We start from the raw sequence: 14,842 nt of genomic DNA on the forward strand, positions 1-14,842 counted from the left end.
CAAGAGGGTGAAACCACCCCTCAAATATTACAATATTTTTTATATATTTATAAGTTTCTGAAAAAACGCTTAAATACGTATATTTTATTTTGTTGTTTTACATATTTTAAGATTTTTTAAAAATGTATACAGGGTGTTTCGAAAAATCTGGTCATTGGTTAATCACGATCCTGCTTAAAGGGCTTGACGTAAAAAGCTGATTTTTGGAAAACGGATTGCCCTTAGGGTGTAGAGGTTCGATAAGAAGGGATTTTTCGAAATTCCAGTTCCAAGGGGGTGAAAACGCCCCTCAAATATTACAATATTTGTTATTTAAAAAACGGTTAGTCTTTCGGGAAAACGCTTCTACACGCATAATTTAAGTATTTTGTTTTTTTTAGATATTTTGAAATTTTTTAAAAAAATCATACAGGGTGTTCCAAAAAGTTGGGTAATTTATTAACCACGATTCTGCTTAACCTGCTTGACGTAAAAAGCTTATTTTTGGCAAACGGATTTTTCGAAAGTCAAATTCCAACGAGATGAAACTACCCCTCAAATATTACCAAGTTATATAATAATATCGCCATATTGTTTTTTCTCATGCTGACATAAATGTGAGAAAATTTTATCCAGTTTGTATGTTAATGGAAATTCTTGCTTTGCTTTATCATCACCATTACAAATGGTGATGATATATTACATCACCATTACAAATGGTGATGTTATAATATACGCGGGTACACGCTAGTAACCTATAAATAAAAAAAGGTTTAAAGAGATTTTCTTGCCCCTGTTGTAGAGTCTTTAAACCAACCTCCATAGCAAATATACAGTATGATCGAGAAAAAAAACGGTGTCATAGACGGCTGAGGAATGATAATCGATTATAATTTTGGCAAGGTCAATATCTAGACGCCATTTACTAAAAATTGACATAAAATTATTATTGGTATAATATTAATCTCATTGAATTAGAAACATCTAAAAGTGTGTTTTATTAAAATAATAATAAATTTTCTAGTTTCTCGGGGAATAACAATGATACGAAAGTGGTTTTCGGAAATAATTTACAAAAACCATTTAGTCAATGACAATGAAGTGTTAATTTATTCCTAAATAGCGAAAACGTAGTTTAGAATACATTAAAACGAGTTAAACTGTCGATGACTGGACGCAGCAAAAATCCCAGGTGTTCGGCATTATCGGTAGTTTGCATAACGTTCCAAGACCAACAAAGGAATATTATCTTCTGTTAGACAGCAAACAAAAAATAATCTATTTTAAGTTGCGTGGTTATGATAACAATTGGAAAAATTATGTAATAAATTTATGGTCTCATTCTTTATCAGTGGCTTCAGAATTTTTGTCATACTCACAGACTAGTATGATGCAGTTAGAAACACGAAAGATTTATCATCAAGTCACATAAATGGTCACAAAACGGTGAGTGAATAAATCTCTATAATGGGGACAAATTTCATCAGGGCACAGACAAGCGAAAAAGTTCATAGTAGAACAATTCCTTAAGAGTCTATTACTAGTAGTGGGAACTATCGAATGAATACTATCGAAACATTCGATAGTTGCAATTCATTCGAATAATTCGATAGTTAGTAAGAAAACATTCGTTGAAAACTATTCGAATAAAAATTATCGAATAGATCCGTCATCTGCCTTGAAATATTGTATTCTAGTAATTCGGCAGCAAAAACCATTCATTTATAAAATTCATTCATTTATGAAATTCATTTATTCGTCAGGATCGATTATAATAAAATATTAACTGAATTTTAGTTGTCGCCCGGCGACGTAGGTTTCTTTCCGAGAAACCAGACAGCGGTCGGTGGCAATGCTATGAAAGAAGCCGGCATCTTTGATTTTTTGCCGAGTCAGATATAGATAAGGACACATTATTTTTTTTTATTGAGGTGCTAGTATTTACACAGAAAATACATTGTGAAGGGCGCTGTTGCCATATTTTGGTATTAGTTGATATTAGCAAAGAATATTGTTTGGCTTTAGTTAGTTAGGGATAGTATGTCTATATATTCTGCATCTTTTTTTATTAATATTCTGTTGTTACACTGCAATAATACTTGTTATTTTGAATGTAGGAAAATAATTTTTAATGTTTTTAAGCAAAGACTGGTTTAATAAATAATAATAACAGTAATAATTTGTTATACCTATTAACAACATAATTTAAAATCATTTAATATAAATATTTTTTTTTAAGTAGTAGCAAAATATAAACAACAAATTAGATGTCAAAATTATTTATATTAGATCCTATTTAAAAATAATATAGTCTCTAATTTTTTTGTGTGTGGCAACGTTGGTTTATTAAATAATAATAATTACAGAACTAATTTGTTATATTAACAACAAATTTTAAAATCATGAAATATAAACATTTATTAATTTCTAAGCATACAGTGTAATGGAAGGAAAATATAAATAAAAATTAGAAATCAAAAATTATTTATATTAGGTGCTTTATATTACTATTTAAAAATTATATTTACTTTTACTGGCATTTACTTTAAAAAATAAATGAAATATTTCTTCGCAAAAAAGTACATGTAAGAGTATTAGCATAAACAAAATACAAACATCGTTAACTTTTTTTTTAAATTGGCACGTGTAAAACTTTCATTTTATTTTTCTCACCCCATAGTTTGAGTTCGATAACCCCATTTACTTAACCACGTTACTTAAATATGATTATTAAGTTCAACTAATTCATATTATTAAAACATCTAAAATACAAATATGTATTTTTAAAATTAATTGTAAATTCATCTCATCTCTCTTAAAAATTGCTACTTCTCAAAATTTCCCATTAAAAAATAGACCATATACCATATAAAATTAAATAATTGAAAGATCGGACTATGGAAAACCACTCAAATTTTCGGAAAAATTTTGACCACCTGCACATGCACACAATCGTCAATAAATAAAATTCAAAATTAACTACTATTTTAGTATTTTAACTATTTTAATAAACGCAAAAATAGCACAGTATTTATACGGCGAAGTTATAAAAATTTGGAAGAACTAATAATGAAGAATACTAAATTTCATTTATCAAAAGCATTCGATAGTCGTGGCTCAACGATAACCATTTAGTCGCACGGCGAGGTTGTCACATATGCTTTAGTATACAAATGAATGAATGATTTTATTCGAATAAAACCATTCGATAGTTGAAATCATTCATTCATTAACCATTCGATAGTCTAATTCATTCGATAGTTCCCATCGCTATCTATTACGCTGTACTTTCGGTTCGCTCTCAGGGGTCGGGTAAAGCGGGTGTGTGGCCGAAGAAAATATATATTATAGTTCAGAAATCTGCCTAAGGCTTAGCCTGATCCTGACGTGTTAAGTCACACCCAAAATTCCAAACACAATGTGCTTTGATTAAGGTTTACAGAGCTTCAGCATTTGCCATAAAATAGCGAGCAATTTGTTACAAAACCATATGAAGACTACAGTGGAAAAACGATCTAAGTCACATTTTCTTACTTTTGAGATAAATGATTTTGAAACTTTAAAGACTAAACGAAAAGAAATAATAAAATATAGCGAATAATATAAGAAGTGTTTATCAATAGTTATATGTATAGACATTAACTGATTAACAGACAAAACAAAGAAAAATAATTTGTAGCAAATTTGTTAGATAAAATAAAACTCGTATTCGCTTGGTTCAATGGAAAAGTGATCCAAGTCCATATGGAATAATTCTGTATGTGGTTACTCCGAGGATTACTCGTGCTGGAATAAAGAGAAAAATATATTTTTATTCTCATTTTTATTATTAATATTGTTATTATATTTTCTTAATATTTTTTTTTATTTATATATTATTTTTATTATTATTTTTTTATTAATATTATTAGCATTGTGTGCGATTTGTTTCTGATAAAATGAAACTACACTACTAGACAGTTCCCTTATGGTTCCACTAGAACATTTCCTGAATTTAATTTGAGTTGAGGGTTGGAACCTTTGGTGTTACACAGCAAAATAAAAACACTAAATCACCACAGTACACCAAAACCATTTGCGTTCAGTAATTCCTTCAAGTAGCCTAAAGTATGTGGAATAGGAACACTTGGGAACAACGAAGATACATCAAAGGAGACCAAAATTTCACCTTCATGCAATGTTATTCCAAGAGTATGGTTTAGGTATGTGGATGATATTTTTGCTGTTTTTGACACACATTCAGACACCATAAATAATTTTATTTCTAAGTTAAATAATCGTTTTCCTTCCATTAAATTTACGCATGAAATTGAGAACAACGACAGATTACCATTTCTAGATGTATTAGTTATTAGAAATACTAATAATTGCCTGGAATTTGATGTCTATAGGAAAAATACGACCACACGCAGATATATTCTTAATGAATCACATCATAGTGTTGAACATAAAATGGCTAGTTTAAATTTCTTAGTTCATAGATTACTTAGTTTCCCACTTTCCAACGAAAGATATGAAATAGAAAGAGATTACATTAGGAATGTAGCTGAGTGTAATGGATATTCTCCTTCACTAGTTGATAAATTAATTAGAAAACGTAGGTATAGGTTAATGATTTCTGAAAATTCGACTTTTCAAGTGGAGAAAGATACGTCTAAATATTTTTCGATACCGTTTGATAGAGAATTATCCCGCGGTCTAAAAGGAATTTTTAAGAATGTCAATTATAAACTTGTATATAGTGCTAATAATAAATTACAACAATTATTAGGTAATCCAAAGGATAAAACACCTCCACTGAAAAGGTCGGGTATTTATGAAATTTCTTGTAAAGATTGTAATCAGAAATATGTTGGGCAAACTAGAAGATCAATATTAACTAGATTTAAAGAACATTTAGCTCAGATAAGATATGGTAGACCGGATAAATCTTGCGTTGCCGAACATATTGTTGATAAAGAACATTGTATAGATCTTAATAATTTAAAATTAATTAAACAAGTCTCAAATTACAGGCAATTAGATGCATATGAAAGCATCAGAATTAATAAATGTAAAGATAGTATGAACAGAGACAACGGTCCAATTCCTTCAAGTTCTTTGTTCCTACTACTCTAGTGGCGGAAATCTAACTGTTACGCTCAGTTCAGTACGATTCAGATCATTATTTCAGTGTTACATTATTCTTATTTTGGAACGGACACTTGATGGGCATAAGATGGCAGTGTTATCTCAATTTCCATTTTTTGGACTTAATCCGTCTTTCCCGTGTAGTCTTCATATAAATTATATATCACTGTAATCACAAAACTTCAATCTATTTCCGTATTGTAACGGAATTTTAAATTATATTTTTATTTTCTTGCTGATTGACCATCAAAATCTTAAAAATAAAGGAGTTGTATAAAAATGTGCTACAATATCGATATAGTATAATCCTTTATCTTTAATTTTCTTCTTCATTTGTGTAAAAATATCTAGCCAGTTTTACATAAAACGTTAAATGCCGAACGCTTATTTTGCTACATTTTTGGACCAGTGAAATGGACTCTTAAACTGTGGTAGAACATTCGCCAAAAGGCCTGATAAGCAAAGAGAGAAAAACAGTCAAAGCTATGTAGTGGGTCTACTAACATTGTAACCAAGTAAATTAAATAAAACAAAAAAGGAAATATGCAAATTCTTCATAAATATTATGACGACTTAATATTTGTAACCAAGAATTCATTAGAACATGTTTTAATATTAAAATTTCATATAATTAAGTCTATTAACTAAAAATAAACTTAAAAAATGTCGTTTCCAAATAGGAAACAATTTAAAAGATGAATGATTTATCGCTCGAGTCGAAAATGTGTTCTTGAGGTCTCGGTCGTGTTGTTAATGAGCTAGAATCTATTTAAAAATACCTGCATTAGTCATTGAAGTAAGTGTTTACGAGGGTGGTTTCAAAAATATTCGGCCTCGCAATGATGCCTACATACCATTATTTTTTTTAGAAAATTAATACATAGTTAATACGTAGTTTTCTACATAATTTCCCTTCGATGGTACACACTTCTCCCAATGATGCACTTAAGGAGGTGCCTTAAGAGTCCATTTTAGTCCGAAAAAGTAGCAAAATAAGCGTTCGGCATTTAACGTTTTATGTAAAACTGGCTAGGTATTTTTACACAAATGAAGAAGGAAATTAAAGATTAAGGATTATACTATATCTGTATTGTAGCACATTTTTAGACAACTTATTTATTTTTAAGGTTTTGATGGTCAAACATCAACAAAATATTCCTTATGTTTGGACTAAATTTTCTCGAAAATATAGACATAATTTAAAATTCCGTTACAATACGGAAATAGATTGAAGTTTTGTGATTACAGTGATGTATAACTTATATGGTTTTGTAACAATTTGCTCGCTATTTTATGGGAAATGCTGAAGCTCTGCAAACCTTAATCAAGCCTTAATGAAAGCACGTGTGTTTGGAATTTTGGGTGTGGCTTCACACGACAGGATCGGGCTAAGCTTTAGGCAGATTTCTGAAATATAATATATATTTCCTTCGGCCACACACCCGCTTTACCCAACCCCTGAGAGCGACCCGAAAGTACAGCGTAATAGACTCTTAATTTGTCCAAATAGTATATAGTTGGCATTCTTGTCAGTAAAATACTTGTTTACGAACAGTAGCGGCACGTGGTTCAGTACTTGGGGGTAAAAATATCTTTCTTGTCTCTTTCTCAGTATTGTTTTTGTTAGAACACTTCTTAGAGTCGATCCAGATTTGAAGAGGCTAACTGTATTTCGCTAATTTTCGCCATAGCGATGATGCGTAATGCCAATAGATCTTGGTGAAACATTTTTTTTTCTTCTGCAGATGTAGCTGTTTTCCGGCGATTTCTGCCTTGAGTTTGTCAAGTGTCAAATAATGATGTATGATCTCTTTCTTGATCTTTAATGATGTGTAGTATCTTTTTGGGCTAGAGCTATCTACTACTACTACTGCCATTACTCGCTGACGAGTATTTAACACGTATCAGAAGATGGTTACGGAAGGCGTTTTCTTTCATGAGCTTTTCTGTGACTGAAAAGCCCGATACGTGATGTTATCTGCCTACCGCACTCCGGACATTCAAAAATGTCATTACTTTGTTGCCTCTTTACTTTTTGGTTGTCGTTGTTAACTGAGTTTACAATTGTTCTCCATTGCGTTCTGTTGTGAGTTGCTTCCTCCCACTGATTCTGCATGCTTATCCCCTTTAAGTTTTTATGGAAAACATCCTTGTATCTTTTGAGTTGTCCACCCGGTTTCCTCTTACCCTTCACAAGCTCACCGTAAAGAAGAGACTTCGGTAGGCGGTTCTCTTGCATCCTGCATACGTGGCCAACTCATCTTAAGCGGGATTTAGTAATCATGACTTCAGGACTCTCGCAGCTAGCTTTTTCAAGGACTGATATGTTTGAGATATGGTGGTACCATTTGATTCTTAACAGTTGTCTAAGGTGTCTCTGTTGCAACTTGTTTAAAGAGAGCCTGTTTCCAGAGCTATCAAACGCTTGAGGTGGGACACTTTTTAGACTACCCTCGTATTTCCTATTATACCGGGTGTTGCATCGTCGAGCGGGACATAGGAAATCCCATGTAAATTTTAATGGGGTCAATTATTGGCTTCCCTAATTATTTTAGAGAATAATTCTATTTAGGTTTATTGAAGAGCACTAAAACCCACATTCAAAAGAATAACTTTAGATATTTTTGATTAGCCCGTTTACGAGTTATCGCCGATTTCTTTTTAAATATTTCTCCTTTCTTATGGCCCTGTATTTACTTAGGAGCATTAGTCAAGGTAAAAGATAACTGTCAAATGAAGTTGTCATTTCAGAAATTTATCTATTTAGTGCTTTATTATTATTATTAAAAACTTATACCTACATCGAAAATATTAGCCATGAATTACACTACCGAAGAAAAACTATTGATGATTAAATGGTATTATCAAGGAAATAGTTATCAAAAGGTGTCGGATATGTTTGCTGCTCTGTATCCGAATAGACGGATACCTGGAAAATCTACAATCGCAAGGAATATCCAGAGATTTGAGATCAAAGGTACCCTAATAAATAACTGCAGATGTGAAGCAAGGCAGGAACAAAGAGAAGATGCAAGAAATGATACCGACTTGGAAGTTTTATTGTGCGTGGAAGAGAACGATGGAAAGATCAGCACCAGAAACTTGAGGGATGAAAATAGGAATAGATCACACTACAGCGTTTCCTTGATTTTTGAAAGGACATAAATACTATTCCTTCAAATATGGAAAGCACCAAGAGCTACGAGATGGGGACGAAATACTGCGGCAGGCGTTTTGTTTTTGATATGATGGAAAGAGCAAACACGGATAGAATTTTTAAAAAACATGTTTCACACTGACAGATGCACGTTTACCTTAAATAATGAACCCAATGTTCAAAATTATCGATATTGGAACAAAGAAAACCAACACAGGTTTGTCAGAAACAAGGACGCAATATCCACAGAAAGTAGAAATGTTTGGGCAGGGATATTCGGACACAATATTATCGGGCCATTATTTCTTACGCGAAATTTAAATGCAGAATATTATTTGGAACTACTCGAAAATCATATTTTACCTGCTTTACATGATGCCGCTAGGGAAAATAAAAAAAATCTAGGGAAAAAAAAAAGAACTTCAGTAAGAAGAGAATTTTATGATCGCCTGGGTTATTGTCTAGCAGTCGATGGAGAAATATTTGAACATCTTAAATCCTAAAGTTCTAATAATTTAATAGTGCCTAAATTAATAAGTTATTGAATATTGTAATAATACTATAATTAACCTTGTAATTGATTATTTTACTTTAATTCATATTAATTTGTATTTATAAATACATCTTTAAGATTTCCGATATTCCGATGTAGGAATGAGTTTTCAATAATAATAAAGCACTAAGTAAATAGGTAAATTTCTGAAATGACAACTGTCAAATGAAGATTTGACAGTTATCTTTTACCTTGATTGGTGCTCATAAGTAAATACAGGGCCATAAGAAGGATAATATTTATTAATAAGAAGTAGAAATATTTAAAAAGAAATCGGGCGATAACTCGTAAACGAGCTAATCAAAAATATCTAAAGTTATTCTTTTGAATGTGGGTTTTAGTGCTCTTCAATAAACCTAAATAGAATTATTCTCTAAAATAATTAGGGAGGCCAATAATTGACCCCATTAAAATTTACATGGGATTTCCTATGTCCCGTCCGACGATGCAACACCCGATATACTTATTAAAGAAGTAATAGATATTTATCCGCACTGCGAATTTTTTAGAATGATATGTCATGTTATGTTATTAGCGAATTATCATAATACTGCATGCATGCTAATGGAAATAATAAGTACTTGTAATATTTTGTATTTGATAATAAATTAAATACACATTGGGATATCATTAGTACTGGCCAATGACACTATTTTGAAGTAAACTACTTATTAGAATCATTTATATTTATTCATTGAAATATAATTAGTATATATGCTGTTCCATGCTATAAAAAAATCACTCGCCTGGGATTATCGTAAACTGAAAGAGATACATGATGAATAAATTAAGAAAAAATAAAGTTGATGATGGTATCAAGGAAGCGAAAGGTCAGACTGAAAATCTAATAACATCAACTCGTAGAGCCAGAAAATTAGCAATATGATTGTGAAATTTGTATTGTCGCATCTTTTAAAGTTGAGCCACAAAAACAAATTAAAACAAAATCAGGAAAATTCTTTTTTGTGCTAGTAGTTCTGAAGACCCTATATAATTAGGTAGGGTTCAGTAAGGCACAACTTTTCTCTAATTAATAATTTTTCTTATTTTTTTTCTTATCTTTTCTTTTATTAATCTCGTTCTGGTATACGAGATCTATTAAAGTGCATTCTTATTTTGGACACCGTGTATAAGAAAATGCAAGCTGTAGATACAGCGGTGGCCAAAAGTATGGAAACTTTTTACTTTTTAAAATATCACAGAAAATATTGCTATGCTTAAACTCTCAGGAATATAAATGAACAGCTTATCAGCAAATAAAAGTATTCCAAAAATTACACAGCGAAAAAAATCTGTTTAGCAGTTTTTGTAGGAGAACAATAGATTTCTTGTGGCCAAAAGTATGGAAACCATAAATAAATACATTAAAAATTGTTTAGTTTAAGCTGATAAACGGTACGATTTGCTTCAGATAAATATAAACATCATGCCTGGAAGTCTAAATATTTCTCTACGGATTTAAAAATAAAATAGTTAGATTATACAAGGCTGTTATAAACAAATTCAAATAAGTAAAAATTTAAACATTTTAAAAGGCACCGTTTCGAAAACAATTCGTAAATTTAATAAAACAGGGAACGTTTCAACAGCTTTTAAGTCCAGGAAGACCAAGAAAGTTGTGCAACAGGACAATGAAAGTAATGAAGAGAATATCAATGGGAGATCCAAAGAAAAAAACATCTACAGACATTTCTCGAGTAGAAATGGGTGAAAGGGGAATATCAGTGTCTGCACGCACGGCGAGAGGTTGGATGACAATGGGATTTTTGCAAGAGTTGCGGTGAAAGAAACCACTAATATCAAAGAAAATGGGATGGCCCGCTTTAAATTTGCTCAAGATCATCTCACCTGGTCTTATCAGAAATGGAATACTGTACTGTTTAGCTTGACAGAAAGCAAGTTTCAACTGTTTGGTGGTGACGGGAGACGTTATGTCCGGAAGACCAAAGAGGTACACGTATCAGCCATAAGGGTACCAGATGCCCACAGTAAAACATGGGGTGGGAGGTATAATGGTATGGGGGTGTTTTTCTCGCTCAGGTGTTGGTCCTCATGTTAAAATTGATGGGATAATGGACCGTTTTTTGTACAAAGACATATTGAGGAGGGAATATGCTGCCTCATGCTGATGAAGAAATGCCAGTCAGATGGTTGTTCCAATAAGACAATGATCCCAAGCACAAATCTCGGTTTGTTCAGAATTGGTTAAATGAACATAATGTTCCACTAATGGATTGGCCCCTCCACAGTCTCGGATCTTAACCCCATAGAAAATTTATGGGACCATTTGGATAGCAAAATTCGAAGCCATTCTATTTCAAATAAAAATGAATTATGGGAGGCGCTAAAAACTGAATGAGCGGCCATTTCCAGTAAAGATTGTACGAGATTGATCGATTCGATGCCACGAAGATGTAGAGAAGTAATTAATTCAAAGGGATATTCCACTAAATATTAGTAATTTTTATATTATCTTGAATTTTAATAAACATTCTTCTTAAGTTTCGATACTTTTGACCAAGAAAATATTCATAATTTTTTATATATTTTTTGATAGCTGTAATTTTTTATTTAAATTTATTAGGTTTTGTAGGAAATTATTTGTAGGTCACGATTATATAAGTCGTTTTATTTCATATTTTAATTTCTCAGCATAAATGACAAATTAAAAAAGTTTCCATACTTTTGGCCACCACTGTATATGATTGATTTTCTAGTGACCATTCGATCCCTATGTGGTAAAAGTGATAAATTTGTTTCCTGTTAGTGATAAATTTGTTTCCTGCTAAGTTGTCTTATTTATGGTTAACATTAAAATAACTAGTTACATTAGCTCTGTATTTTTTACGTTTTATTTAGTAACTATCCGTGGGAAAAACCTGACTAATTTAACAGAACCGGTCACTTTATGTGTTTTTTCTCAATAACATGAACTTTAACTTGTAACATTCGTAATTTGTTGTAGTAAATAAATTTAATGATGAATAAATATAAATTAACGAAAATGCTAAGGCTGTATTCCGTTTCTTACCTTGGTTATGATTTACTGTGTCCCTCTAAATACAGGGTTGTTCACATTAAATGGAACACCCTGTATATTTTATGAGAATCAGATGCACAATTTAATTGTCTATCAAATTGTATTATACCATTTTTTACCTATCCCTTCAAGTTTTCGTAGAAAATGCATTTTCTTGTAATTTAGAACTCATTTATCAATATACCCATGGAATACTGACATTTTAGATTATTTTTAAAGATGTGCCAAATTTTTAAAGAGTACAGATACTAATATTGTCGATATAGTTCGTTTATTTCATTAAAAAAAAACTGTTTAAATATTTGTTAAAAAGGACCAATTAATATGATTCCAGTATTCAAACTACATTAATTGGACTGTTTGCGTTGATTAATAATAATTGCTCCAAATACTAAAAGCTGAATTATGTATGTGTATTAGACAGTGTGGTAAAAAGTAACACCTTAAAAATGATATTTAATTTTTCGACAAATGCCTATTTATAACAACAGAGACGTTCATTTTCATAACTTATTATTATATTGATTTCTGATTCAAATCCACATTTATTTAGAATAATTTATTAACGAACACAATTAAGTATGTAGTTAATTAGTTTTTTTTTTGCATACAAATGGGCTAGTAATATTATCGTTTTACTAGAAACGATAATATTACTAGCCTGTATATTTTGTACATTTGTTGTTTTAAAAACAATCTAAAATGTCAATATTCCATGGGTATATTGAGAAATGAGGTCTAAATTATAAAAAAATGCATTTTCTACGAAAACTTGAAGGAATAGGTAAGAAGTGGTATAATACAATTTGATAGACAATTAAATTGTGCATCTGATTCTCATAAAACATACAGGGTGTTCTATTTAATGTAAATAAGTTATTGCCGTTTAAAGCTAGTAATTATTTAAAATAAAATTTTAGACACTCTGTATAAGGTAGTATAATTTTTATTATTGCAACACAATAACTGACCGATAAATAAACTTCAGTAAATATTTAGTATTAAGAACTTTGATATCCTCAGATAGAAGCCTTAAATTTATACTGCAATTCATAAAGGTGAAAATATTTCAAGAACAGTAAGGTTTAAGTGTAATAAACCTTAATCAAATTTACTTTTGTTTTAATCGTAGAAACTAAAAATGCAATAATATACAGGGTGTTCCATTTAAAAAAAAATACAACTTTGATATTTTTTATTTATTTGGGACACTCTGTATCTTGTAAAAATATTTTTAAATTGTATCTCTAATAGTCCTTTAACAAACCCAAAACTTACAATTTGTAAAAATCTAATCGTTTAGCTACAATACTCCGTGTCGTATGTGGTGAACAACCCTGTATAATTATTGTCACCCATTTAAAGCAGCTTAAAAGGTCGTTCTTTTTCGGTTCGTTTGTCCGTTATGTGCATGGGGTTCATCTCATTTCGGTAGGCCATTGACAGTAATATGGCCGAGGACCGCGGTTCGGATTCCGCGTAAACAAAGTAGGCCCCATCCAGATTAGCCTTAGCAGCAGAATGAAACATCGACTTAAAATACTTTTTTACTTTCTATTCTGGAAGCGATTCTTACCGTAGTAAACTACGGTAAGTAGTAAAACAGTCTAAAAGACGAAATATTGACATTTTCAAGAATGCAAAAAGATTGAAACTGTAGATATAGATAGTTTACAGTGCCGTAAATTCTGAATAGATTGGAAATGCAAGATTTGTTTCGCAATGCTGTTTTAAATTCAGACAAGCCAGAGAGCGCAAAAACAATCGGGGCTTGCCAATCGGTTCATTGAATAGAAAATACCGTAACAGTAACTCAATATGTACACCGTGTCCTAAAGAAAATATTTTTTTCTTAAAATAAGTTAGCTGGGAAGTGACAAATCATCCATCGATGTTCAATTCAAACGAATAACCTTATCTTACGAATCATAAGGTACCCAAGCTAACAGTTGGGGGTTGGAGCCTTTGGTGTTACAACAGCAAAATAAAATACTAATTCGCCACAATACACCAAAACACTTTTGCTTTTGCAATGGACGCGCGTTTCGCTAACCGTGTTAGCATCATCAGCAGATGATTAAAACTGGTTTTAATCTAGGGTTGCCAAAAGTCATGAAAAAGTAAACATAAACACATATAAACACAAACGAGAAAAAAACGAAAACGCATAGGTAGCTTAAAAGTTACATCAAACAACATCAACCAACCTCCAAACCAACTTAACTAAATTTGAAAAAAAAACCTTACATTTTCAATTAAAGATGCAAATGCCTATAAAAACATAACACAAAAAATATAACTAATACATTTAGCAATATTATAGGTACTAAATAATAAAATAAAATATTTAAACTTCAATAATTGCTAATAAACATTATAGACACTTCAAAATAACTTCAGGAATGAGAACAGTAAGAGATAGCATCAATACTATTTATTATTACTGAGTACCGAAAGAACCGGAATTTTCCGGTTCTGAACCCTAATCAATATGTAATATTTAAAATAAAAATATTTCTTCCTATATAACTGCTGTTTTGTAAAATCTCCAGCTTTCTCAAACAATGAAAAACTGAAAATAACAAAAACTTGTGTTTGTTTGGATTGGGGAAACCAACCACCTCCATGTTGCCGGTTTCGGTGCCTATACCTCATCGTCAGACTAGCTAAACGGGCTGAATTTTTCAGAACGGCAAACAAACAAATTACTGTATCAATTGGTGACTTAATTTAATGTCGGTGAGTTGTTAGGTGAAGATCTAATAACACCAGTACACAGATGGAAAGAAGCATTTTCAGACGGCTCCATAAATTTTTATATTTTTATGGACACCGTGTATTTAAAGGTAACCACCCGGAATTTTTGAACGACCTTGCCAAGGACGCCCGCCCGCATACCTACCATTATTTACCATACCTACGAATACCATTTCACGAATTAGCCATTCAACCAGCGGCGAGCAAAAACTCTCTCAGTCCCAAA

General features: G+C 31.4%; 1 protein-coding gene across 4 annotated transcripts in view; it reads left to right on the forward strand.

Moving 5' to 3' along the window:
• LOC115884727 (cytohesin-1-like) overlaps positions 1-14,842 on the forward strand; it is a 71,341-nt gene that overhangs the window by 32,472 nt on the left and 24,027 nt on the right. The gene's annotated exons all lie outside the window — the stretch shown is intronic.

Source organism: Sitophilus oryzae, unplaced genomic scaffold (assembly GCF_002938485.1).
Source record: "Sitophilus oryzae breed Bouriz unplaced genomic scaffold, Soryzae_2.0 scaffold_347_pilon_pilon, whole genome shotgun sequence".
Lineage (NCBI taxonomy): Eukaryota > Metazoa > Arthropoda > Insecta > Coleoptera > Curculionidae > Sitophilus > Sitophilus oryzae.